This window comes from Mus caroli, unplaced genomic scaffold (assembly GCF_978045245.1).
Source record: "Mus caroli unplaced genomic scaffold, Mus_caroli_1 scaffold_7, whole genome shotgun sequence".
In the NCBI taxonomy this organism is placed as follows: Eukaryota; Metazoa; Chordata; class Mammalia; order Rodentia; family Muridae; genus Mus; species Mus caroli.
Window position 1 is genome coordinate 4,945,275 of NW_028227262.1, and position 27,297 is coordinate 4,972,571.

General features: G+C 44.0%; 1 protein-coding gene across 7 annotated transcripts in view; it reads left to right on the forward strand.

Annotated features, from left to right (window-relative positions):
- Nucleotides 1–27,297, forward strand: part of Sox5 (SRY-box transcription factor 5) — a 944,504-nt gene that overhangs the window by 132,013 nt on the left and 785,194 nt on the right. For all 7 annotated transcript variants that reach the window (XM_085839787.1, XM_085839784.1, XM_085839788.1 and 4 more), the window contains exon 2: nucleotides 24,032–24,111. The gene's annotated coding sequence lies outside the window, so the exon portion shown is untranslated. The remainder of the gene's footprint in view (nucleotides 1–24,031; nucleotides 24,112–27,297) is intronic.

The following is a 27,297-nucleotide window of genomic DNA, read 5'->3' on the forward strand; positions in this document are numbered from 1 at the left end:
TATGCCACCATGACAGGTTAACAGAGCTCTTCATACACCATCCATTCAGAGCACCTAGCTAGCATCCATGGAATGCCCAAGCTCCAAAGGATGGCTGAATGAGCTCACTTGCTCACGGGTGTGATGCATGTGACGCTCTCCTGGAAACTGACCCAGCAGGTCGCCAGAGCCATGGCTGTATGAGAGTCAGAACTGCACTATGGAGCTGGGGATTAAGCCATCTCTTGTGTGCATCTCAGCAGATCAGAGATTGTGCTGCGGTGCCTTCACAGGCTGTAGTGGTAAAAGTGTCTGCTTCCTTTCTTTCCTGGTTCCCTTCACACCCCTGCTCTAGCCGCAGAGGCACGAGCATGGTCCGACTTTTCACACCTTGTTTAGACGCCAGTGTTTATTGTAACTCCAGTGTCTTAAGTTTCCTACCTCTTTAAATCCACAAAGCACTTCAAGAAAGGATTTCCATGTATTATATTTTCTTCAGAAAGTCTTATCTCAGGCAGACATATTTGCCCGTTTTCTTTTTTATTACAAGAACAACAACAAAAAAAAGTTTTACAATTATTACGCCGGCAGAGCACTCCTTGCCAGGCTGGGTTGGTATCTCTCCATGAAACCACACACAATAAAACAATTTCCTAAAAAACTTCACAGAAGATGCTGATACAGGGCTTCGGAGCACTTAATTATTTCTTTTTTTCCCCCATTGTTTATCATTGTTTTGTCAACATTCCCTATCACTACCCATAATGCCGTGGGTTTGGTTTTCTTTGAACATTCCTTTCTTCTGAACTTACTGTGAACTTGTGCCTCTAGCAGGCCGTCCTAGAATGCCATGGCCCCTTTAGACAGGGGAGGGGGAGGGGAAAACAACACTTTGGTGGTAAAAGGTGCTAAAGGGAAGCTTGGATTCTATTAACTAGTGAAAATACTTGTTCTCCTAGCTACTCCTGGGTCACAAAGCAAGGCTTGCTTTAAAAGGTCTAGGCCGTAATTTGTACATACTTAAGGAGAGTCAGGAATTCCATGTGTGTAGGGAGGAGGGAGATTAGGTGGAATGCAGGAGGATTGCATAAATGCCAAATAAGATAGGAGGAGGCCAGCCACTGTCACATATATAGCGTAGGGTGACGGAGAGGAATGTTTGTTTTATGGTCAAGGACAGCAGACATGATCTCCCCCACACCCCCAGATTTTTAGAACCTCTTTGCATATAGTACTCTCTCAGGAAGTCATTGTTCCTTTTAAGTAAAAAAAAAAAATCTGGAGAGGGGAAGGTGAGGAGGTGGAGGGAGGGTGCAGGGGAGGGGGGGTGAGGGACTGGCTGGATCCTGGGATTATAGCCCAGCAAAATTAGCAAGTCTCCAAGGCCAGTAAGAGACCCTGTCTCCAAAAATAAGTGAGGGGTGGCCCCGAGGAGTGGCACCAAAGCTGGCGTCCCATTTCCTAAAACACATACATGTACCCACCTACACACAAACACAGGAATTACCCAACTTGTGTTTTTAGGCAATTATTTTTTAAAGGAATCTTTATACATTCCGATTATGTGATTAGTCCAAGCCGAGGGTTTGCATACAGCTAGGATATTCAGCTATTTCTTCTTGCATAGAAATATGTAAGAATTTGTCTTGGGACCCAGGTGGACACACAGACCTGTAGCTCTTTCTGAGCACTATGGGTACAGTTTCCCTTGGCTATCCAGAAGTACCTGTAATAGAATTTAATTTGTAAGTTAAACACAATAAGCAGTTAGCAGCAATAACTTGCTGTAGGTTTAGCAACCTCCACATAATATTTTTATAACCTTCCTTATTAAATGGGAAGAATTTTATCCTTTCATGAAGATGCACTTTAAGGTTTCTCTTTAGAAAGCCGAAGTTATCAATATCCTATTTCATGCATGCTGCAGTCATTATTAAGCAAAATCAATTACTTAAAAACAAGTCTTATGCTTCTATGGCAGTCTCCTTAGTTACCTGACAGCAGGTAAGTGAGGAGTGGGCGGGTATCCTAGTGTATACAGCTAGGATACACTGATTGAGGACTGGGAGGGTAGTGTATACAGCTAGGATACACTGATTGAGGACTGGGAGGGTAGTGTATACAGCTAGGATACACTGATTGAGGACTGGGAGGGTAGTGTATACAGCTAGGATACACTGATTGAGGACTGGGAGGGTAGTGTATACAGATAAGATACACTGATTGAGGACTGGGAGGGTAGTGTATATAGCTAGGATACACTGATTGAGGACTGGGAGGGTAGTGTATACAGCTAGGATACACTGATTGAGGACTGGGAGGGTAGTGTATACAGATAGGATACACTGATTGAGGAGTGGGCAGGTAGTTGCCAACTTTTTGATCGTTCATTTTTTTATCATCTGAGAACTATCAGGTCAGTACTCAGCCCCTGCTATCTACTGGATGTGCCTTAAACTGGTACCAGAACAGTTTGCTTCTGTGTTTTGTGGCTTAGTGTTCTGTTCTCAGAGATCTGCGTTTCTCGCTCACTCTTCCATTTTGAAGCACATGTGTAATCCTCAAGAAAGATTTCCAAACATTCACCATCTGAATCATTATAGAAGAATTAAAAATACAAGCCAGGTAGTAAACTTGGCACTTGGGAGGGAGAGGCAGGAGCTCTGAGGTGAAGGACAGCTTGAAGCTAAAATTGAGAGATTCTGACTCATGAAAAAGAAGAAAGAAAGAGAAAACCAGAGGAAGGGATAAGGGAAGGACAGGAAAGAGAGAGGGGAGAGCAGAAGAGGGAGGGAGGAGGGGAGAGAGGGGGAGGGAAGGAGGACGGGAGAACGGGATGGCAGGAGAGAGAGAAGAGGGAAGGAGAAAATCATGTAAAGTCATAACTCAGTCACAGCTCCACGAGTAGCTTCAACTCCCCAAACCAACACGTCCACATGGAGGCCAAAGTCTTCCATCCCACGCAAAACACAGCACCGGTTATACACCACAGGGGACACTGTAACATTCTCTTCTATCACAGAGTCAAATTTTGATTTAATTCCAATATAAAATGATAACAGTTTTATGGCACTCTCATACATAAAGAACCTTCTGATGTAATTCAGTTGGCTATTTTCAACTTTTCATGGGGAGGTCTTGAGCTCAGAACTTTGGCAGGCTGACCGGAAGCAAGGCTTCACCATCCTGCTCAATGTCTTGGCATAGGCAAGGCATCCACTGGCGATGTTTATCCAGTTTCACTTTGTGACTGTCACTGGAAATAAGTTACACGCAAGACGGTTCCCTCTGCAGTCACACAAAGACGTTCTTGGTTATTTCTCAGTAATGCAAACTGAAATACTGGAAAAGGACTTTGGAACTCCTACAACTTGTTGGTGGCAACATGACATAGCCCTGTTCTCAACACAAAAAAAGGTAACTGGGCAGTGTCTCCCATAGTTTTTAATCTTGCTCTAATTTCATCTAGTTGATATTTATTTTAACTTTATCCATGCGCTTAACTTTAATAAGCATACTCATCCATAAAAACAGATGGATTTGGAGTCTCCTTAAGTATAATGTGGCAGTGGTTACATCTTCATGCTAGTTTTGAAAATGCACGATTGTCTCAGCAATAATAAAGGTGTGGATGGGCCGTGTTTTGTAAGTATTCGAGTGCCTTATAGCCATGTGAAGAGAGACTCTTGGAAGCTCCACCAGTCAGCAAATGCTCAGGGTTAATAATGAGAAAGACTTGACTTTTGGGCATCTGACGACAAAGACTGTGAATCCTATTTCTTTCAGAGACATGTGCACATTCTACATTGTCAGTTCTCCAACTGTGGGCATTTGTTCCAACAGATTATCGGTGTACACTACACTGAGCCTTGAAGATGCCCTTCAGTAATTCAATGGTTGATGATAATGCAAATTTCAGAGTAACTCACATACTAACATATCTGCCGATGGGTTCAGATAACGGGGGAAACCACACTGATTTTTTAAAAAATAAATATTTGTATTTGTTGGAGAATTTCATACATTTTAATCATATTAACCCTCAAATTAACCCCTCAAAGGTCCACCCCACATCCTTCCCCTTCCTTTTTGTTTTTAATAACCATCTACTCCAACTTACACTGCCAATATACTTCTGGGCGTGGGGCCAGTCAATGGAACACGGTAGGCCTAACAGGACCCATACCCTTAAAGAAAACAGCTCTCCTGTCCCAGCAGCCAGCAATGTCCACAGATCTTCAGTTAGAAGTAGGGATCCAAGGGCCCCCTGCAGTTCTAGCATGGAACTGCAGCTAGCATCTACTGGCTTGCTCTTGTGCAGCAGCCACAGCTGCTGAGACCCTGAGTACAGATGCTCACATCCAGAGGACTCTGTTTTGCTCTGGTCCTCCCTGACCTCTGGCTATTTCAGTCTTTCTGTCTCCTCAGAGGGTCCCTGAGCCTTGATGGATGTCCTGTGCTGGCTGAGCACCCCCACCCACCCACAGCACACACCACACCCACACCCCCACACACACACCACCTACTCAGTCATTCTCTATACTTCCGTGAATTGTGAGTTTCTGTCACCACCATCTGCTACACAAACAGGCTTCCCTGATGGGGCCAGAGAGCTACCCTTTATAGTATAAGGATATGAATGTAGAGAGCAGTTTGATACCATGTCCACTTAGCAAAATGACAGTAGTACGCACACCTCTGGGTCTGTCATTGATTTTTTTTTTCTCAATTCAAATTTCACATATGAAAATAAGACAAGAAGTAATTTCAATCTCAGCAATGTTACTCATGGGATAGATGAACATTCCAGTAGCAAGCATCAGTCTTGTCTGCGTTTCTACCCCTTCATTAAGCCATCTTCTGACAAACTGTGGCACGCGTGTGATCTGTGTGATTAGATGTTATCCTGATGCATGTCTCACTTTGTTTACTTTGTTACAAATACAATAATATAGAGGGATGTGCTGGCAGAGTCATACCGGCGGGCTTATCTCTTTCAGACCCTGCACAATCCAGAAGACAGACCATGTGACCAGACTCCAGTTTTCAGTTGGAGGACAATGTACTCACGTATAATAGCAAATACATGGTTATGTGTGTGTATGCACGTACATACTTACATATATACACATACATGAGCATCACATGCATGCGTATTTTCACTTAGGCAAAGTAACTTGCTCAGGTACTAGCGTAGAGTCAATAAACCATTCTTTGTAATTTCCATTGCAGAAGCTTTTATAGAACTCTGCCATCTCATTTCCACCTGAGGGGGGAAAAGAAGTTGACTTTTAATCATTAACTCACTGAGAGCCAGGCCGGTAATATTTGTCTATCACATGGCATACCATGTCCTAATAACTTGACACACACTGTCTTGCTGTTCTTTGTCACTATGTGGATAAAGCACAGAATGATCGCATTTTCCTTGAGGCCACACAGCTAGGAATTCATAGCATTTATGTTTAAACCTTTGGTAGCCTTCAAATGTCCTGTGCCATTGCTACAATTCAGAGTGGCACTTTCCCACGGGCTTCCCAATGTGTTTGGAAGGGTGGCTTGCTTAATAACAGTCTTAATACCCGATGAGCAAACTCATTGTTTGTTTATTTGTTTTTTAAAGAGCAAATTTGATCATCCATCCTGGCAACGAAGCAGCCTTCTCTTTTCTTGCTATGTCTGATTTTCACGCTGACTTTTGAAAAGTGGACTTGAGGCTTGGTGAAACAGGAGTGTGTACCTCAGAGACATGGAGTGGAAGATCGATGCCTGGAATGAATGTTCTAGGATTGTTCGGATCGGTCAGAAGGATTAGTCATAGTTTGGTTATAAAATCAAGGGTTTTGCCTCTTCTGATAATAGTCATCAAATTTACATGAGCTTGCGTTAAAGGGTTTCATATGCAGTGTTCCAACAGATAATCAACACACAGCTTTCCCCTCTTTCTCAACCTGAAAGATCACTTTTAACTCACCCTGAAGAAGTCTGGGCTGCAGAGCAGGGTTTGGAAGGTCTGTTAGCTCATACCTCAGTCATTCGTCTTTCAGGCTAGTCCCAAGTCTCTACAGTCAGCATCAAAAGGCCTGAAAAATCAATATTTGGGTTCTGAGCCTTCTGCATGGGAGTGGGTGGGCACTGTGGCCCACCTTTTTAATTTGCCCCCTGATGTTTTTCTCTAGTTTCTTTTCCTTGCCTCTTCCTGAACTAGGAAAGGCAGGGATGTTTTATCAAGCCCCCGTGGCCACTTCCACCAGCGTGCATCCCTGACTGTTAGTCTTTTACTGTTACACACATTCACACCTCATATATTTTGCTCTAAAACAGAACATCTGAGTTGATTCTGCACTTGCAAAGACCTCAGAGAGATGGAAGATGGATTTAATGTTGCTGTTTTTAGATGGGGCTGTAAATAGGATGGCAGCTGTCCTTGGATGCATAGCTCATATACGGTACACACGCTGAATAGACGCAGATGAAAGATTGCACCCAATTAATCCTCACAAAAACCCTACATCTCAGCCATCAAAAACCTTAACCATAGTGTATGTATTTGTTCTATACCCCCACAGATGTAATCTCACACTTTGAAGGGGACTCATAAAGAGAGTGGAGATGTCTACCATCCCCAGTAGAGTTCAAGTGACCTTTTAAATCCTGCAGACAATTCAAATCTATGTACATGAATGATCTATCAATATATTGGTTAGGCACACTTCTTTATGATGTGGGGTCAAGAGGTTGCTCTTTATAGGAACTGTTCCTTTGCTGGAAGAGGCTGAAGCAGAAAGTTCCCGTGAAAGTCAGAACGTGCCAGTCACAGCCCGAGAGCTCCACAGAAGGTTTCCATTGAGTAGCAGTTGAGGATTTCTGTGACAACCGTCTCAAGTACATTGCTAACAGGATAGGCATGGTAGGTAACCAACCGTCCAGGAGCTTTCCCCAGATACTGCTAGCTGGGGAGATAACGTAGTCAGTAGTAACCTGTGTGTCCTGCAAGCATGAGGACCCGAGGTCAGCTCCCTAACACTCACTCATAACCCCATAGCAGCTGGTTATAAATATGCATGCCTGTAATCCCAGCTGTGGAGGCAGAGGCAGGAGAACACTTGGGAACTTGCTGATCTTGCCAAACTCATGAAATCTGGGTTCAATGTGAGAGGCTTTTCCCCAAGAAATCAAGTGGGAAGTTGACTAAGGAAGACACTCAACAGTGACTTCTGGCCTCCGCCTGCTCACACACACGCATATGCATCCGCACATACCTGCAGGCCTCTCTCTCTGCGTGAAGAAGTGGTGGCTTATAAATATTTGAATGTGAAAATTCAATGTATAAAATTAAATCATGCATTTAATCATTGTGTACATAGGTGGTTTTAAAGTTCAGGCAGTAACAGAGGATGACAAATCAACTGCCCTGGAGGACACTGGGTGCTGCGGGAAGGCTTCCTGAAAGTGCTAATGACTTCCGGGGAAGCTGAGTATGAGTTTCATTTCATAAGCGCTGAGGGGAATGGATCATGACCATGGGGGAGATAAGAACATCGATGGGATGGATCCCTGGATATGGCAGTCTCTAGATGGTCCATCCTTTTGTCTCAGCTCCAAACTTTGTCTCTGTAACTCCTTCCATGGGTGTTTTGTTCCCAATTCTAAGAAGGGGCAAAGTGTCCATACTTTGGTCTTCGTTCTTCTTGAGTTTCATGTGTTTTGCAAATTGTATCTTATATCTTGGGTATTCTAAGTTTCTGGACTAATATCCACTTATCAGTGAGCCTCCAAATGCTGACACCATTGCATACACTAGCAAGATTTTGCTGAAAGGACCCTGATATAGCTGTCTCTTGTGAGACTATACCAGGGCCTAGCAAACACAGAAGTGGATGCTCACTGTCAGCTATTGGATGGATCACAGGGCCCCCAATGGAGGAGCTAGAGAAAGTACCCAAGGAGCTAAAGGGGTCTGCAACCCTATAGGTGGAACAACAATATGAACGAACCAGTAACCCGGAGCTCTTGACTCTAGCTGCATATGTATCAAAAGATGGCCTAGTCAGGCATCACTGGAAAGAGAGGCCTATTGGACATGCAAACTTTATATGCCCCAGTACAGGGGAACCCCAGGGCCAAAAAGTGGGATTGGTTGGTAGGAGAGTAGGGGGGAAGGGTATGGGGGACTTTTGGGATAGCATTGGAAATGTAAATGAGGAAAATACCTAATAAAAATATTTTAAAAAAAGAAGAAGAACATCGATGGAAGAGGGACTTCACAGCCAGAAATAACATGGCGTGAGGCACTGTGAGATGGGGACGCATGGAATAGGCTAGGGTTACCATTCTCCTACAAACTTTCTATGAATGAAGGAAGGCTGTTTGGAGCCTCCAGTAAGGGGGAGGCTGGAAAAAGCAAGTAAATTATGGAGAGAATTTCACTTTTACGCCTCTAATCTCAGTTTGCTTTGATTCTGGGACATCCCCGGCGTTGAATCCTGACTCTGGTCCTTTGCTATCTTGTGATCTTAAGCAATTTTCTAAACCTTTCAGACTATCTCCTTCTGCAGACACCATGAGTTCTGATGCTTACCATGAGGCAGTGCCTGGGCCAGACATGGTGACACACTACTCTAAGCCTAACCCTGGATGAACAGAGAACCCTGCTGTGCCAGGCTAGCTGGGTCAACTCGGTGAGATTCAGAGAAATGTGGCCACATGGTGAGACCAAGTTTCAGAAAACAAGTGAATCGCTGTAAGAGATCCCTGAGTGTGGCACACGGCTACACGATATGTGGCACACAGCCATCCACGTGTGTGGCACACAGTTGCCTGATGTGTGGCACACGGCTGCCCTGTGTGTGGCTCATGCCCAGCCATCCAGTGTATGATTGAGAGACAGTCATTTACTCATCTTCATCTGTGTCTTCTTGGCCACTGTTTTGGTTGATAGCGTCACCTTAGTGTCTGCCTTAGTCTGCATGAAGCTGGAACCTAGAGGGCTGCCCGGGAGACTCAGGAGCTCTGGGCCAGGGTTTGGAGACCTGGGTTTTAGTTCCCATTGCATGGTGACTTCAAGTGTTCACTGTTAGTTCAGCCCTCTCTCAAAGGGAAGACTGGGGGATGAAAGTCCGTGTGACTCACAGCCTTGTCAGTCAGCCCCATGTCTCATGGGCAGCCCAGTGATCTGAAAGTGCTAACTTAGATAGCTGAGTTCCAGTAAAGGCTGACTAAACCAGATATTTTCTGTTCTGGTGAAATGTGATTTTGTAACACCTAAACTCATTTTAAAGAACTGTGCTTGCCCCATGTTTGCAGAAAATGGCAAAACTCAGAGCAAGTAATGCATTGGAAGTCATGAAATATGCAGAAACAGGCCAGGCCTGTGCTCTCGTATCTGTTATCCCTGCCTTTCAGAGGCTGAGACAGGAGGACCACCATGAGTTTGGGCCAGTTTAGGCTACACAGTGAGTAAGAGGCTAGTCTGAGTTAGTGACAGCAATAGCAAGAGGAAAACCCACGGTAGAAGAAAGAAAGAATAAACTGACAAAGGCAGTGAATGGCAGCCTTGAGCTCGCCCACAGGCTAGAAGAGCAGGTTGTGCCGTGTGGTCTCCCGTGGCTGTGGATCTCAAAGCTCTGATGGGGCTCAAAGCATGAAGATGCAGCCGGTCAAATCATCCAAAGAGGTGCATGTGAAACATACTTGCTCAGAACACTCTCTCACTTTCTCTCTAAATGTGGAGGGGTTCACACACAGGTGCTGTTGGCAGGGTCACTGGGTCTAGGACAGTTAACTCTAGAATCCAGACCACAGCTCTTTGATGTGTCTCCTCCAAAGACACAATGTAAATACTGTTTCTCTAAATGTTGTTTCTCATTATCATTTTGAAGTGAGCAGGTATGGTCCTGTAGGATCTTGATGTACCCTCCCTTCTGTCTCCTGCTTTGTTTTCACCTGTTAATCTTGTAACCAGCCACTTCCCACATGGATTACCTTGTAATTGAAACTGTAAAAGCCCATGGCAGGTAACCCTATGGCTGGCAGATGGTCCCCCTGGTGTGTCAGCTGTCTCAGAGGCATTAAAAAAACTACAATGTGGTGAGAGAGAGAAAGAGAGAGAGAGAGAGAAAGAGAGAGAGAGAATCAGAAACAACAAAAAGATAAAACAACCCCCCCCCACACACACACAAAAAAAATTCCAGATTCTATAACTTGAAATTTAACAGAATGTATTTGCTAACACTTTTCAAGCTGCCTCAAGACCCAAATTCATGTAGAGAGCATTTTCTGTGGAGAATGAAGGGAGTGAAGGGGGTGGGTGGGATGAGCACTGGGAAGCCAGCAGAGGGAGAGTGTTGCCACATGCTTCCAGAAGCTCAGCTTCAAGTTGGTCTTTTGGTGGACTTTTCTTGTGGGGGTGGAGAGCTGAGCAGACATCCCCTCCAGCTGTTGGTTGGTTTAGCTCATTCTTACGGCAGTCCAAAGGGGAGAAATGCTTGTTCAAACAGTAGATATTCCATAAAAGCTAACAATTATGGCAGGGTCTTTCAAAAGGGAAATTACATTAAAGATGAATGAGGGCATATTGAAATAATTACATTTTTAAGGTGTGTAACATTAAAAGATATTGAATAGAATATCGACTGTTTTGTGGAAATAGCAATAATGAGATTCCTGTCACCTAATCTTACAATAATTGGGTTATTATTATGCAAATGAAGGTGTTACTTTAAAAAAAAAAAGCAACAGAGCCAGGCAAATCCTTCAGGCAGCCCTTTATTCTGCAAGCTGGGCTGTCACTTCTTAGACGGAAGACCCTCTTCTCACCCACTTGGAGACACTCATTTTATGATTTGCTCTTCATTTATACCATGATATTTTTCTTCTGCCACAGGTAGCAGATTGGTGGCTGGTGGTGTAGTGTGTGCATGCCCATGTTAGCTTAGGTGGAACCCAAAGGAATAATTAAATTGTATAATTATTGCCTACTGTCGTCTCTCAAAAATGAAACGGAGTCACTTCTCCCGCCAAGGACACATGCTGCAGCCTTATCTCCCCCCTGCACATGCTCTGTCTCTGTTGTGTGATGTCAGGTGGCGGCTGGGTGACACAGGAGCCAACAGGTCATATTGGGCCAGTAGACCTCCAAGGACACAGTTGTCCAACTATTGTGACTGGGACAGTGAGTCCATTAGTCATGCTGAGATCAGCAGCTGGCTTTGTTAGGCTCCCATGGCACCCATCAGACGAGGAGAGAAAAGGTGGAGCACTTATCCTACTGGTTCAGGACGCAGGGAAATCTGTGTGGTAGCAGGGAATGGTTTTTTCACACCACTGATGGCCCAGGCATTGGGCAAAGGGAGGTTTGTTCCCTGGGAATGTATGTCCATACAGTGCCTGCCGTTGGGAATGTCACGTTTCCAAAGAGTGACACAGAATTTTGCCTTATGCAGTCTCCAGCTTTCCTACATAGAGAAAATGCCAGGACCAGGTATAGGCTGAACCTTACTGACATCTCATGATGGAGTTTTTTTTGATTGAATACTCTAGATTAATCATGGCCAAGCAGTTTTGAGCAGAGCACAAAAGACAAATTTCACTCACCTGGTACTTTTGGTTCCAAGGATTAGGAGGTCAAGAAAATCTAAGCCTTATCAATTTATTTTAGAATCAACTGAGACTGGATAAATGTCAGGGCCGGAGCTCAGGTGCTTGTGTCCCTCAATCTTCTCAGGTAGGACCAGGCTCTGGGTGGCTGGTGTGCACCACAGCTCTGTTGTGTCCTGTCTAGTAGACAGATCTCAGAGTCTATTCCTGTTTATGCGATGACTGCTCCTAAGGAGATATCTGTTACTAGGAATAAAGCAGAAAATTTAGGGCATACTTTTCAAGAATTTATAGTCCCAAAGAGATTAATTCTGATTCATTGTGTTTTAGCAATACTGCTAATTCACTTGTCTCAAGAGAGTGGGGGGTCATTTAAAAAATAATTTTTCCTGTTATTTTAATCTTTTCATTGTTATTCATTTATTATACATGGTACCGCAGGACACTTTCTCAGGATTCAGGGGAGGAAAGTGAGTACCCTTAAAGTTAATTTGTGGAAACCATCTCTGGAAGTGGAGAACTGTAGCACGTAGCTTAAGTTAGAATGCGTTTGGATGCTGTTGCAGGAGCCTGGGAATTTCATTTGCAAAGCTTGGGTTAACTGGTGTTGCAGATCAGCATTTTGCCCATGGTAGGCCATCTCAGTTTCTAGTTTTTTGTTTTCCCCATGGCTTGACCTTATCGATCCATGCTTCCAGACCTTCTGCGCTGGGGAAGAGAGGCTGCAGGGCAGAGCAAGGGCAGTGAGGTATTTTCAACATCGTGTCTTGCATCTTGTTGGTCCTCATTCCACCTGGTCTGAAGTAGGAGCTCCAGACTGTATTGGTAGTGCTAACCATCGCCTGAACTGATTTATTCCACTCACTGAGGCTGCCCTTGAAATCCGAGTCGGTTCTCATGGTGGAAACCACAAGGAGACCAGTGAGTGGTTCTCCTTATAGCAGCACCCGCCTTGCTTCCTGTGGACCAGGTTGTCTAGACATGCACAGGCCTTGCTGCTCTTGGGTTTCACAGCACAGGTTACCTTGATTAAGGCCGTTGTGCAGCTGACCTTTACAGATGGGATTTCAGTGAGCCTATGAACCGCAGCTGCCACCAACCCACAGCAGTGGCAGACACTGAAGATGAGTGTCCCCAGGTTGGAGCATAGAAAAATTTGCAAAAGAAAGAAATGTTAGAATCCAACCATTCCCAATAGGATCTATAAAGATGAGAAATACATTTTTTAAATACATTGAATGTCCCATTATCTTTCTGCAAACAGAGTGCTTGTAGCGACAGGTATGACGTTTGTTGCTAGCAGATAAGAATGGGACCTCATTTAACCTGGAGCAGGATACTGTCCTGCCACCAGGTACAACAGCATCAGACTGTATCTTCCAGTGACAGGCAGTGAAAAATACCAAAGAGGGTCCCAGGCAAGCCAGGGAGACTGCTGCTGATACCCACTCTGTAAGGTATCAGCTTCATTCCCACACCCGTGGGAGCACACTGGCTGAGGCTTGTTTGACTTTTGTTACAATTGACAACTGAGAAACTCTTTTAGGACTGGAAGATCGCAGCCAAGAAAGCACTTGCCATACAGGCCTGAGGATCTGGGTACAGGTCCTGAGTCCACGTGAAAGCCATGTTACATGCATGTGGTCATGTGTGCCTGTAATCCCAGCACTGGAAGTAAAGGCAGAAAGATCCCTGGGGCTGACCCCTATGTTCAGTGAGAGATTATGTCTCAAAGATAGTGTGCAGAGGAATGGGGGAAGACAGCCGATGTTGATGTCTGGCTGGGACATGTGCATGCATTTGCACATGTAGAGAATTGTTTTAATTGCAATAACTGACTGGTGATTCATGAGGGTACAAATGTCCTCCCCTCTCTTCTCCATCTTCCTTTCTTTTCTCTTCCCTTTCTTTTTTTTTTAAAAAACAAATTTACACCTTATTTCCTTATGTTTTGCAAGCTAAAATGAAAACCATAGGAACTAGGGAGCCAGCTGTATACATCTGTGATATATTCTAAGATGTGCATTCTTGAAACATCACCTAGGTCAGGAAATACTTGGCAAACAATTCCAGCAACTTCTCCATGTGTTCTACCTACTCGCCACCCCATGCTTTTTCTACAAGTATCATCTGAACCTGGTATTTCATTATGTTTTATCATCCAGTCAGGCATCCATAAACACTATAATTAGCTTTGACATTCACAACATCTTGGTATGTCCTTCAAGGCCCTTTTAGTCTGTGAGCTACTTTGTTTGCTTTCTTTCCGTCTTGCCTGTTTGTAGGTGTGGGTGGTTGCATTTCCCATGGTGTGACTTTTGGGGACACTCATGGTGCATGTTGTGTTCTTTTGTGTCATCTAGAACGTAGCTGCTGGCCTCAAGGACTTGACCAAACATGCTTGATCCCTTTAGGACATTTAAGAGGTGCTGTGACTCCTCATCAAGGGGAATGTTATCAGTCTCTTCATGTTGTTGACATCTCCTGATGCTCAGTGGTAGCAACCATTAATTCATTAGGGTTTCAAGGTAGAAATAACCTAATTATAGCACCTTGGTTTTTGTTTATTACCTATAATCATTTTATGAAAAGACACTTGCCAATCAACAATTCAAGTACCAACTTCTATGTTCCTAGAGAAAATGTAGGGTTATTAAAATGATTGTAGCCTCTATTTTTAGATTTTATTTTTATTTGTTTGAGTGTTTTGCCTGATTTTATATATATATATATATATATGTATATATATATGCCTGTGAACCACATGCATCCAGTATTCACAGGAGACAGAAGAGGGCATTGGAGCCTCTGAAACTGGAGTTGCAGATGGTTGTAAGTCTCCATGAGGGTGCTGGGAATTGAATCAGGTTGCTCTGGAAGAGCAGTCAGTGCTCTGAATGACTGAGCTATCTCTCCAGACCTCTTGTATCTTTTCCCTCCCCCTGTTTTCAAGATAACTGACTGGCTCTTGTCCTCTTGAGAAACTAACTGAGTGACATGCAGCAAATACCATTGAATTCACGAGTTTCAGCACCATTGATGGGTAGGTGTCACCTTGCAATTCTTTGCCTTTGAAAGCCAAAATGTCTCATTTTCCCCTAATGGAAAATTACATTGACTGCCAAGTTCTTTACTATAGCTATAGCATTGGGCCTGTCCAATACTAAATTTATGCATAACCTGTCCCCCACCCCCACCCCATTGGTTTCTGTAAGAACCATGTTGTGTTCATGCTTTCTGTGGCCATCAGTACATCAATATCCAAAGACCTAAACTGAAAGACTTACTCCACATGTTTAAGAACTATTAGCTCCAGTACTCAGGTGTTGACTTGTGACTGTCAAAGCCCATCAAAGTTGTTTCTAATGTCTTTAGAGAAGGGCAGTCCCTACACAGAAAGTCTCACCTATGTTTGGCCACATTGCGAACATTTGACATGTTCCTAACCTCAGTCCCCTTGTCTTATTATGGCAAGATGTTATTCCATGTCATATACCTGGCTCTGCTGGAACTACTTATGAACTACTTATGATATGACATATTGCAGGTTCATGAGTGCATGCATCATATGTGCCTGCATTTTGAGGTTAGAGGACCCCCTGGGGATCATCCTCAGGAGTGCCATCTACTTCTTTTGAGTCAGGGTCTGTCATTGGCCTGGACCACTGGCTCTCCACTCAGCCCCAGGATGCTCTCTATTTTTGCCACCTCAGTCTAGTGATTACTTAATAAAGATGCTGATGTCAGAGGTGTGTATTAATGGGGGGTCTACGTGAGATGCTCTCCTTCTTACTGTTAGATTCAGTTAGACTCATGAAGATGCTTTTAGATATCCTCATCTTTTCTTCTTCTTCTTCTTAAAGAGTCTAAGTAAATCTTTATGAATTGGAAGGCAGAAAGCATCTGTGGTTCCAGGTTTGACAAACACAGTGTGTGAGAAAGAGTCCATCCCTTCTGGGGATGCTCACGTGTTAGTGGGATGTCTCGTGCAGGCGCTACTTTTCTTGTTGCTATGATAAATACCTGACAAAAAAATAATTTCAGAACAGAGTGGTTTGTCTTGGCTCATGATTTGAGAATACCATTCATCATGGAGGAAAAGGCTCAAGCAAGAGAAGATACAGCTGTGATAGCTGGAGTGTCAGATGGCGGTCACACTGCACCCACACCATGTCAGATACTGGTCACACTGCACCCACAGCCATGTCAGATGGCGGTCACACTGCTCCAAAAATCTTGATAACCAACTCATTCATAGCAAATGTCACACACATCTTTGGTATACATGTGTGCCATCTCATTTCTATGTCTAAGCCATGCTTTCAGGAGAATTCCATTTGTAGGTGGACTTAGGTCCACGTTCAACTACCATTCACTTGCAGGAACTGTGGAGTCACCATAGTATCTTTGAACTTAGTGGGTTCACCCTAGAGTTTGGAGTCAGTTCCTCTCCCTGTGTAGGTCTTGCATGCAGAGGATGGCATAAAAGGGAGATGGGTGAAAAAGCCCTGGTATCTGTTATTGATACCTTAGACTCATTTGAGTCCTTGTGTATCCCTTACGTTTGACTGAGGAGTGAGTAATGATTGGTTTTAGCAGAGAGAAAGGGATGAAGAATAGGAGCTCATGTGGCATGGGCATCCCAGGATATGGGTTGTGGCTGCAGAGATCTTTCAAACCACTCTGAGTTTTACGTTTCACTGTATATAAATTACACAGATAACCCCATCAGTCCCTTATGACTCTAAATGAGCTCAGTGACAGCCAATCTGCCCAAAACATGATTAAACTTGCCTTTCTCTGTGTACAGGGAGTCTTATTGTAATTCCCCATGCTTCTCACACCCCCGCCCTGTGCTTCTCACCCCCTTCTATTCCAGACCAGAGAATGGTTTGTGGTCTACCTCTGCCGTCCTTGAGTTTCTTAGACCTAAGTCACTGTCTGCCTTTCTCTCAGCTTTCTAGATTTGTCCTCATTTCTTGAAACCCAACAATGTTAATTAACTAATTTTTATGATCTCTGCCACTAAAGACATGGCAATCATGGAGGGAAATGTGTAAGATTTGCTATGGGTCACGTTGATTGTCAAGATTTAGAGTCACCTAGGAGACACACCTCTCGGTATGTCTGTGTATGAGTGTTTCCACAGGCTATTAACAGAGGAGCGAATACCCATCCTGATGGTGGATAACGCCATCCTGTGGGATACAGTCTTAGAATGAATACAAAGGCGAGAGTAAGTTGAGCACCAGCATCCACGTCTCACTGCTTCCTGACTGTGAATGCGGCATGTCTAGCCACCTCACCCTCTCGATAACACAGCCAGATCTGTTTGCATCTATCCCTTTCCCTCCATGATGGGCTCAGGGGAGGAAGGTGTGTTTCAGGGTACAGTTTCATGGTGAGTGAGACATGAAAGCTAGGACTCACTTGTGCTATTGGCGACAGAGGGTATGACCTGCATATCTGGGTTGAGGAGTAAGGCTGTCCATAATGTATAAGCTTCACACTATTGTTTTATATCTGCCAGCGAGGCCATGCCCAAAATGATCCATTGATTTCCAAATATAGTACCACCAGCTGGGATACAAGAGTCAAACACTGCGCACCAGCGAGCACTGACTCTGTGGAGCCACCATTGACCAGTTCTTCCTTGGGGTCCCTCCTGCCATTTTTTTCTCTGAAGATGTTGGCATTTATTCTCTGTCCACTTCATTTCAATCAACATGTTGCCTTTTGAGGAGTCTGACTTTCTGCCTCTGAGCTGTTACTAACATTTGTATTATTGATTATCATCTTCTTGAAGTGGAGACCTTTGATATCTTAAGGAGTCCCATGAAAAGTATCTACTCTTCATGTTACTACCTCAATAAGGGAGAGACTTGAGGACGTTGTTGTTTTAGACTCAAAGCTTCCATTTATCGAGCGATGGCTGTGAGTCTGATTCAGTAGTGCATGCCTACGGCTGGCCCTCCTCTCATTTCTTCACACACATACATGGAAGCACTCTGTCTGGTAGGTTAAACAAAAGCCTGTCTCAAAACATTGAGAGAAGGACTAGAATCACAAGGCGGCACCAGAGAAACCATCGGCACCTTATCAGTAGCTCACCTCTCACTCAGCTATGTGTCCCATCTCTCCTATGGACTGTCCTGGTTTGATATTAAGGAGAAGCTCACTGCAAGATTGGTAGTTTTACATCTAAATAGCGTTTAGAGGGAGGAGAGAGAGAGAGAGAGAGAGAGAGAGAGAGAGAGAGAGAGAGAGAGTCAGAGACAGACAGAGAGACACAGAGAGACAGGGGAGCACAAGGCATCAAGATTGATTTCTAAGATCTAACAATGGGCCAGGGTAAACACACTATGTGGCCTCCTAGAACTAGGCAGTGTCTGCTAAGCCCTAAGCAGCCATCTCTGGAGTTTAAAGGAATTAAGGCCAATTCTCCACCCCAAACTCTGAAAATTAACAGGTCTAGCTGTCCAATGGGATGCTCACACTGTTTAATTTAGGACAGGATTTGGTGTTACTGATGAAGGCATGTAGCCAGCATCCTTTAGATCAGAAGGCATGCACTGATGCTGGTGCCAGCTTGCAGACACAGTCGAGTTTCTATTAAATCACGTTTGAAAGTCAATGTGCATAAATCATTTCTCCTGTAGCAGCCTCTTCGGACACTTAGGGCTTCTACTTATTTATTTAATCTCATATCTCTGTCACCTCTCAAATGAACATGTATTTGTTTGACTGGATTTACTTACCCAGGGCTCCTAAGCCATGTCTTTGCATTTGAATGCTTTCATAGCTCCTGGTGGCCTCAGAGAAGTTATACACAACCACCGATCAGTTTGTGATGCTGCCATGCCAGTTCTGGGGTGAAGGAAGCACATGGACTGGCCAGGGAAATTTCCCTTCATTGTCTAAGCAGGTGACATGGTAGATGCTGGAGATAGTGACTGTGTGGCCTGGAAGAGTCCACAATCTCCCAGAAGTAAGACGTGTGTCCTCCATGAGGAAGACTTGCCAGTCCATACGGAGCTGTGGATTCTAATGGGCTGGCTCTCAGGGCACAGAGATGAGAGTAAGGAGATGCTGTTATCTGGGGCCCCTTCCCACTCTGCTCCTGCTCAGGCCTGCAGCAAACCTTGATATTCAGGTTCTCCCTGCCCTCTCAAAGCCAGGAGACCACCCACTGTCTCAGGGTGCCTCGGGTCCTCCTGCTAAGAGTTCCAGATGCCCAGGATGAGTTTCCTATAATTTTTAATGTTATATTTCAGGTACTTTAAAAAATATCTATGGACATACAAATCCACATTTTTCTATAATTCCATACACCTGACATTCAGAACACTGTCCCACATTTACATCTTTCTATGCTAATGACTTTTAAATCTTTGAAGTACTTGGATCACAGCTTCTTTAACTAGTGAGTTTAATGACTTTGTTTTCTGTTTCATCTAACAAAGTACATTGCAGGCATTGCTCAACAATATGTTTAATTTAACTTAGTATTCACACAAGGGTTGAGACTTTCTATGATACTAATTAATATTAGGACCAGAAATAGCATCTTATTCATGGAAGGGATTTGGGTACTGCTGTTACTACGTAAGGTTTGTGCTGAGAACTTGCTGCGTGAAGCAGAATTTACCAGCCCAGCTCTCAGACTGGTATGTTGATCCTACCCCTTTTATCCATTTAGTCCTTTGTTGTTATTCCATTTGCTTTGTGTGTGTGTGTGTGTGTCTGTGTGGTTTTGTGTGTGTATTGTCTCTCTGTGTATATGTGTTTGTGTGTATATGCGTGTGTATGAGAATGTGTGTGTATGTATTGTATGTGTGTTTGTTCGTATATGTGTGTTTGTGTGTATGTGTGTATATCTGTGTGTGTTCACTTATTCATACAGGTGGAAGCCTGATACCAAGTGTCATTTCCTTACTCTTGAGATAGTGTCTCTTGTTGCACGGGCTCACCGCTGACTTGCCACTAGAGCCCTAGGATGTTCCCGGCTCTTTTCTGTCCCCAGGGTTGGGATCAAAGATGTGTTTTCAGGGGTGCGAGGTTACCCAAGTTCAGTTCATCATACTTGTGTAGCAAATACCATATTATCGAGCTACCACAGTAGCCCCAATTCCGTTGCAGGAGTTAGCATGGGCCTCCTCTGGTTTTGGAGTGTAGACCTTGCTGTTTTCTTAGGGGCTTGCCTCTAATCCAGAACAATGGTTCTGTGTTGTGAAAAACAAAATATGCTATAGTGTCTAAACCAGACAAGCCACACATGTGGTGGCTTTCACTTGATCCTTCGTGGTGTGATGGCTGGAAAGGGGACACACCGTCCCACCCAGTGTGACTCATTAACACAGAAAGAAATGGATTAATAGACTGTCTTCCCTTGACCACTCTATAGTGCTGATGCAAGCAGGTCTGTCCACCTACTGAGTTTTTAACTAGTGAAGTCATACTTTACCTCTAGTCCCTGGACATTAGCAGAGGGTATATATACCTACTTGCTTCTTATTCAGCAGGGGGACATACACAGCTAACTGACAGCATGTAGGGTGAGCTTTGGTCAGCTGCTTTGCTGGTCTTTGGTGCCACAGTGGGGCTTCTCTTCTCTTTGTCTTTCCTTCCCCTACTCCATGAGGCAAAAGGAGAAACAAAGGAGAAAGAAGGAAAGATGGAAGGAAAGAAAGGAAGGAAGGAGGGAAAGGAAGGAAGAAAGGAAATAAAATTTTAAAAGGATGGCATCTGCTGCAGACATGCCACTGCAGTAGCTGCTGGGAGGGTGTGGGAATTCTAGGAGGAAGCCTGGATGAGAGAAAAGGATGAGGGTAAAGGCAGAGTGGACAGGGGATCTTCAGAGCTCTCTCTCTCTCTCTCTCTCCCTCTCCCTCTCCCTCTCCCTCTCCCTCTCCCTCTCCCTCTCCCTCTCCCTCTCCCTCTCCTTCTCCCTCTCCCTCTCCCTCCTCTATCTCTACCTCTAATCTCTAATCTCTAATTTCTCCCTCTATCTCTATCTATGGTAGTATACCTCTGGACGTGGTGATATACCATTTGCAAGTTTCTTGTGTTAAAAACATCCAGGAACATGGCAGTCCCGTCTAGTTCCAGCACTGGACAGGACTGCTGCACAGTTGCACCTCGACTCAGATGCTTTGGTTAGGTAGCCTGCTGCTGCAGAGTCCCAGTAACTTCTGCATTCGGGGACTCTCTACTAGAAATGCTCCTCCTCGACTTTCTGGTTGTCCATTGTTTTGTGCATGTGTCTCTGTTAGATGATGGCAAGCATGGGGCTCTGTCTGACTGTGATGCTACGTGGTGCTGTGTTATAGCACACTGGTCTGCAGCACAGGGCATCTGCACACACATCCAACCATTTGTAGATAGCAGCTCAAGGAACCCACGTTAGCTTGTGAACCATGTTTTCCCCAGGAGTAAACAGTGTATGCGTGTAGCTGGGATCTCAGCTGTTGAATGCTGACTTTTCCCCCCAGTGTGAACTGAGTATTTGTTCATATTTAGACAGCGTCAAGGTGGAGGTAATTTAGACATTTAATCAGATATAAGGCTATGCTAAAACCAGGAAGAGCTCATTATAGACTCACAGATCTGTGTGTGTGTGTGCTCAGGGATGAAAATAATACTGGGATATATTTCAGAGGAAAGAAATGAGTGAAAATAAGAAAAAAAAAACTAATGGATTTGAGCCCAAGTAAATGAAACTCTATTATTTAATTATAGTACCCGACTGTGAATATAAATGGAAGATGAGCAAGATTTTTTTCCCCTGGTTTGGATTGTAGATTTCATGACTAAATGGGAATGTCTGTCATTCAGAGCAACACGCTAGAGGCCTGGTTCTTCATAGAGTGAATCAGGGGACAGAGGAAATATTTTGGGAATTGAGGACGATGTCTTTTGCACACACTCAAGGGTTTCATGCCACGAATGAGTAAAATTCTTACCCTGGGAGAAGGGTCACGTCCATCCAATTTCCAACTCTGTGGTTGCCTATAGAGGTGGGAAGACATCTCACGTGTGCAGAGGCAGTTGATTTACAATTTCATTTTTAGAACTTCTGTGGTCTACTATCTGGAGTATCGATCAGGCCATTTATTTGTTATCTATTGCTACGTTTGGCAAGTGGGTACATTTTCCACTCTGGTTTCCTGGTTCTGTTCCAATGCAGATGACTGGGGGTGCTCCATCTGCCACGTTCTTATTTTGCCTCCCTTAAGGAAATGGAGTGTAACTGAATGCCAAGCCGACTGTTAGCTCACTGGAGATAAAAGTTAATATTTCCCCCTCTCACTGTAGCTCAGTGTCCCCAGACCCTGGTTCTAGTTCAGCTCTGCCGCCGACTCATCGTTGACCTTGGGAAGTCAACTTTATATGTCTGCAACTGACTGTTGATAAGGGTACACACTCAGTAACCTGGGTAACTGTTGTGCCTGCTTATATGCCTAGCAGACTGTGGGTCGTTGATAGTTCATGGCATGGTGATTTTTGTCTAAAGTTTCAAAGACTTTTCAAGGCTTATACTCATAGTCTTTCTAAAAGCTGTCTATTCTAAAGTGGTATAAATCGAATGACCGATACCTTGGTGTTTTGAATCAGAAGTCTTACCCATCATCTCTGTTATCTGTCTTGTGTATGTATATATATATGCTTTTGTACTAGATGGTAGAAAGCAGGATAATGTTACATATAAGTACATTTATTTGGACATTTATATTATTAATTTACTGGTTTTACTAGTTTTCAGAATTATTCAGTAGTGCATACCTCATTGATTCATTCCATACTTCATCTAAACTGATAAGCTAGAGAGATTAGCTTAGCATGATGTTATATATCTATAATGGCATATGCCAAAGAAACCACTAAGAAAGAAATGACTGGTAAAATACCCACCACAACTTAAGAACATTAAAATGAAGTCAAAACTGAAAAATAAGAATCAAAGGCAGGAAGAAAACAGAAGTGAGAAATATATGGGAAATCCCAGGAAAAAAAATACAGACTTAAAGCCATAACACAGCAATAAACACATTAAATGTAAATGGCCTAAACACAATAATTAAAAGATACATTTTCAGAGCACAAAATAGAATCAAAATGAACCTACCCTTTGGGTGTGGTGGTCCAGATCTGTGATTCCAGTGTCTAGTGAGACTGAGGCAGGAGGATTTCTATGGCTTTAAGGTCCATTTTGGGCTACATAGTGACTGCTAGGTCAGCCAGGGACATGTTCTAAAACCTTGTCTAAAGAACAAACAAAAACAACAGGAAAAAAAACCTGTTGAATCAAATAATGTGTGCAAATTGAAAATGAATGAATAAAAATCTGTATCATACAAACATTAATGGAAAAATGAGAGCTGTTCTATGAACACAAAAGCAGTAATTTTGAAAGCAAATTAAACCACCAGTTTAAAGGACACTGTATATTTTAGTGTTTTCTCATCCTATGTTGGCAGTCCTGGATGCCTGTGTGCTGAGTAGATGAACTACAAGATAAATGGAAAAAGAGGAAGGAAATTGGAAAGAAAATGGCCAAGTCCACAATGATAATGGTAGATGACAATGGCTTCATTGCCCACCGCCTCTCTCCTGACCTGTTTTGTGTGGCCACAGAGGCCTCCATTTTTTTGCTGGACATGCTTGCCAGCTTCCACCACAGGGCCTTTGCTCCTGCAGTCCCTTGTCCAGAGACCAGCTCTCTCTGCCTCCACCGTTCACTTCCTGCAAGCCCCTGTTCAGAGGTCACCTCACTAAAGGAGTCTGCCAGCTTTCTGCAGGAGTTGAGCTCCTATCAACATCTGTCTCTTTCCTCAGCCGGCTTCTCTCCTCTCATCAGAAACAGATGTGCAAGTTCTACATAGTCAGTGCTTTGGATACATATTCAGTGATATTTTTTTCTCTTTGTTGTTTCCCGATCTCCTGTAAGACTCAGTTAAGGAGGGGTGCAGCCCCTCCTATCTGAGGCACCACAGCAGGATTGTGAGGTAGCTGGTCATATTGCATTAGCTCTCCAGAAACGGGGTAGTTAGGGAAGAGGTCTGGGCTATAAAACCTCAAGGTCCATTTCCATTGTCTTACTTTCTCCAGGAAAGGTTCCACCTCCTAATGTTTCCTTAACTTAACAGGGCCTCACCAACTGGGGACCAAGTGTGCAAAAACATGTAAGCAGATAGGAACTTCAAAGTTCCCCAGAAGCCTTTTTTTTTTTAATCCTGTATATTTTTCTTTTATTTGGAGCATTTTATTTGAAAATGAACTTAGCAATGTAATTCACTCCGTTTTTGTTTCCTTTTCTACTGTGTTCTCTGTGTGGCGTTCTGTCAGGTGCGGTTGATTGCCTTTCAATAGTACTTCTCCAAACTAAGTTCTTACAGCAACGACGCAGTCTTTGGAGACCACGAATCTAAATGATTCGACTCTAATTCTCTTCCAGACACTCCAAGCTGTTGTGGTGCCAAGATCTACTTCCGACGGACCCTTAGAAGTCTTGGACAAGCCTCCCACATGTGGCAGGTATGCGGCTTTCACGTATCCATGGAGATCTTCCATTTTACTGTATAAGCAGAGATCTGAGGGTGCATCTAAGCTCTTAATGGGATGGTTTGGACTTAAGCTCTTAAGTCCGGAATCTCCAGCTCCATGGCTGTGAGTTCCACTAGTACTCTCCATCTTCCCATTCCTTGTTGAATGTGTGTGGACCATTTCTTAGTGGTATCGCTATCCACCCTCTTTCTGTTGTCTTCCTCCTCCTCCTCTTCTTCCTCCTCCTCCTCTTCTTCCTCCTCCTCCTCCTCTTCTTCCTCCTCTTCCTCCTCTTCCTCCTCTTCCTCCTCTTCCTCCTCTTCCTCCTCTTTCTCCTCCTCCTTCTCCTCCTCTTTCTCCTCCTCCTCCTTCTCCTCCTTTCTCTTCTTTCTTCTCTTCCTCCTCCTCCTCTTTCTCCTCCTCCTCCTCCTCCTCCTCCTCCTCCTCCTCCTGCTCCTCCTCCACCTCCTCCTCCTCCTTTTTTTTCAGGGTTTAAGTGGAACTCTGAAGACCCTCATGCATGCTAGGATGGTAGACAGGTGTCAATCACCAACTTTTATCCCCAGCCACACACCTTGACACCTTGATCACCCTTCAGGAGACATCTGCTCACCTCTTTTACTTTTCAAGTGTATATGGTACCATCTGTTAGCCATCCTGACCAGAACAAATCCTGGAGAGAGAGGAGTCCATAAAACTCTCTGACCTTTGAATTGTCACCTTGAAGCATGGTGCCTGTTCCATGGACTTTGTATACTATGACGCAGTGTGAACACAACTGTCTATCCTTCTGTTTCTAAGAGCTCAACTCCACCCCCAGTGGGCTCTCTCTCTCCTTCCTTTCCATATGGCCGGTTTACTCTGTAACATAATTTGAATAAGCCCAACTTATGCATTGTCTTGTTAGGCTCATCAGTACAGTGATAACAGTGCCATGATGAAAGTAACTGGTTGGGAAAAGGGCTTATTAGGCTTACACTTCCACATCACAGCTCATCATTAACGGAGGTCAGGACAGGAACTTAAACAGGGCAGGGACCTGGAGGCAGGAGCTGATGCAGAGGCCATGGAGGGGTGCTGCTTGGTGGCTTCCTCCCCATGGCTTGCTCACCTTGGTTTCTTACAGAGCCCAGTACTACCAACCCAAGAATGGCACCACCCACAGTGGGTTGGCCCTTTCCCCATCGATCACTAATTAAGAAAATGTCCAACAGGCTTGCCTATGGCCCCATCTTATGAAAGCATTTTCTTAATTCACATTCTTTCCTCTCCAATGACTTTAGGTTGTATCAAGTTAACATGAAACTATCTAGCACAGAAATAAATCAATCACAATTTCTCTACTTTATCCTTGGGTCAAGTTTAGGTCTTAATAAGACTCTAGACCTCAATAGGATCATTTTTAAATAAAAGAAAAAAGACTTTTCTGAATATGTATAATCTCTAGCCAGAAACTATAAGCCCAACATAAGGCCATACCTATAACTCCAAAGTTTCCTGCCACACCTGGGGCTCATCTCAGCTGGAGAGCCTTCAGTTTTTACAGTTTTTATTTGTTTACCAGTCACTTGCCCATTGAGCCATTAGCTGCTGCAGCTGAAGTCTTAGGGGCTAGAACATGGAAATGAAGGCTGGGAAAACAACTTGAGGAAATCTCTCATAGGAACCGGCACTCTGTTTTGTTGGGTGTGCTTTGTGGTTCTGGTAGACATTTAAGGCTACTTTTGAGGGAACCTGTGTGCTTCCCCTACTGTACTTGTCTGGCTTCAACTCTCTTTACTTGAGCATGGCTTTCCCTTCAATGTCTTCTCTTTGCTGAGCTCCTGATTTTCATACAGTCCATTCTCCCTGGAGCTCAATAGGGTTTCATGGATGTGCCCACTGGTTTTCTCGAGTCTAGCTTTCTTGCACAGATCTTACATGCCTTTGAAGCAAGCATCATATTTGCTTGCTTGAGCAGGAAGGGGGACAAGTTTTTCTCAGATTCCAGACCTGTTCTTTTCCTGATCCTCTTGATTTCCACAGTTCCATCATGGTAATCCAGTCTGTATTCCACTGGGTCTCTTGAACTTTGGGGGATAGAATCTGGTGGGCTTTCTGGAAACTTCTAGACATAGACATTTCATAGTTGATTCTCCACAGGGAAGCAGGCTTATTCAGCTTCCCACTGAATCTTGAAACTTCCCTGTTAAATTTAATTGTCATATAACTCCTTGTCAGTTTCTTTCAAAGTCTGGAATTGGAGCTGGTCCTTGGGGTTTTCCTATCTGTTCAACGAGGGCAGCTTGGCTGAATCTTCTGGTATAAAATCTGGACATTTTTTACCCCAGCTAGGAAGAGAAAAGGCAGGAGAAAGCTTGTGTGTGTGTGTGTGTGTATAAGTGAAGAGCATTATGATTGCAACTGTCCTACCTTCGTGGTGCAACTTGATCCACCCAATGTCAACATTTGTCTTGACTACTTTAAATTTTTCATGTACAGGGGGCTATTTCTGTTCCTAAGTTAGTCCATCTATACAAAGGTCTCTTCTGGGCCCACTTCTGTATATGGAAACCACCCCAGTTTCCCAGAAGACACTGGGCTTTTGACACCCAAAATCTCATCATTAGTGCTTCCCTATGCCCATGCTTTCTGCTCTGTGGATATTTTCCCACCCATTGGTGGAAGTCCAGGGTATAACAATTTAAATGATCATCCTGGGGAAGGAAGGAAGACTTGTGGAAGGAGGCTGAATCTTCCCAATGCTCTGCTCCACATGATAAAGAAATAAGCCCTTGCTCTCTGAGCTCTTCCCACGTGCTCTCCATCACTGTAACAGCACAGCACATTTTATACAAAGGGTTTACTGTTTGAGGAAGCCAGATACATTAGCTTGAGAGGGCACACCTGGGAATATACCTTATATGAGTAGCCTTCAAACATTAATTTACTGTCTCAGTGTTTCAGGGGACCACAGTAAAGAAGCTTACAAGGCTGGGTCTTCCTGAAGGCTCTGAGGGAACGTGCCGTATCCACTATCTCTCGTTGTCACAAAAGGATAACTTTTCTCTGTGTCTCCTCACATTGTTCCCTCCAAAAACTACTTAGTAAAAAAAACCCTACCTTGGGTGTGCTATTGGGATGCGGGTAGAGCAGGGAATCAGGCCTTGTATCACACCTTTAGATCGTGCAGTTAGG